At 46.9% G+C, this 1,641-nt stretch overlaps 1 long non-coding RNA gene across 1 annotated transcript in view; it reads right to left on the bottom strand.

Moving 5' to 3' along the window:
- Nucleotides 1-1,641, bottom strand: part of LOC122552643 — a 14,505-nt gene that overhangs the window by 11,659 nt on the left and 1,205 nt on the right. The window lies entirely within an intron of this gene.

Here is a 1,641-nt window from a genome sequence, read left to right on the forward strand (position 1 = left end):
ACCCCCACCCTCCTCTAGCTTATCTCTCCACACTTCAGGCTCTCTGCCTTTATTCCTGATGAAGGGCTTTTGCCCGAAACGTCAATTTCACTGCTTCTTGGATGCTGCCTGAACTGCTGTGTTCTTCCAGCACCACTAATCCAGAATCAGGTTTCCAGCATCTGCAGTCATTGTTTTTACCAGTAGGGGTGTTGTCAGTCTTTGGACTACTGTTTTGTTGATTTATATTAATGAGCTATTTTTAGGTGTTTTTGGCACAATTTCAAAATCTGCAGATGATAAGAAACTTGGAAGTACTTTGAACTGTGATGACAACAGTGAAAAACCTCACAACAGACAGGGTTTTAAAAATTTATTCAGGCGACGTGGGCTTCTCTGGTTAGGCATCTATTCCAAACTACCCTTGAGAAGGTGGAATAGAGCTGCCTTCTTAAACCGCTGCTGCCCATTTGGTGTAAGTAGGCCACAAAGCTATTAGGATGGGAGATCCATGATTTTGCCCCGAGCGACAGAGTCTGACAGTTTTTTACATAGAAAAAAAGGTCCTTCAACCTGTCACGTCTGCACCAGTCGTTGAAGGATTGGCGACGTATTTCCAAGCTGAAAATGTGTTGCTGGAAAAGCCCAGCAGGTCAGGCAGCATCCAAGGAGCAGGAGAATCGACGATTCTCCTGCTCCTTGGATGCTGCCTGACCTGCTGCGCTTTTCCAGCAACACATTTTCAGCTCTGATCTCCAGCATCTGCAGTCCTCACTTTCTCCTAGAAGATATATTTCCAAATCAGGATGACGAGACCCATTGAGGTAAACTTGCAGGAAATGTTGTTTTCATATACAGTATCTGCTTCAATACTCCTTCCAAATGGTAGTGGTTATGGGTTTGTAAGGTGCAGCCAAAGAAGTCATGGTGAATTTCTGAAGTGCATCGAAACATTTGGCAAATGAAACTAATGCAGAAAAGTGTAGCTTGGAGGATAACCATCAGAAAATAAAGAATACAATTCTAAAGTGGGCATAAAAGCAGAAACCTGCGGCGACATGTGTAGGAATCATCAGATTGGGTCAGGAGGTTGCTGCGCATGCGCACCGCTAACCATTTGTCTGGCCGGGTCCGTGAGTGCACATGCGCTGCCTAAATCTTCCCGAATGTTCGTCAGCAGTGGGCTGGATCAGAGTCGAGGAGAAAGTGAGGTCTGCAGATGCTGGAGATCAGAGATGGAAATGTGTTGCTGGAAAAGCGCAGCAGGTCAGGCAGCATCTAGGGAACAGGAGAATCGACGTTTCGGGCATTAGCCCTTCTTCAGGAATGAGGAAAGTTGGTCCAGCAGGCTAAGATAAAAGATAGGGAGGAGGGACTTGGGGGAGGGGCGTCGGAAATAGGTCTGAAGAGCTTCTGTGCAGAGGAGATGACCTGGGGGGTGCAGTGAGAGAGGGACTCACTGAAACCTTTGTAGAGGGAGAAAGAGAGCTCCTTCAAGGAAGGCATCCTTGTAAGAGGATTCGCAGTAGGTTGAAATCTTTGAGGAGAAAGTGAGGTCTGCAGATGCTGGAGATCAGAGATGGAAATGTGTTGCTGGAAAAGCGCAGCAGGTCAGGCAGCATCTAGGCAACAGGAGAATCGACGTTTCGGGCATTAGCCCAT

The sequence above is a fragment of the Chiloscyllium plagiosum genome, chromosome 9 (genome assembly GCF_004010195.1).
Source record: "Chiloscyllium plagiosum isolate BGI_BamShark_2017 chromosome 9, ASM401019v2, whole genome shotgun sequence".
NCBI lineage: Eukaryota > Metazoa > Chordata > Chondrichthyes > Orectolobiformes > Hemiscylliidae > Chiloscyllium > Chiloscyllium plagiosum.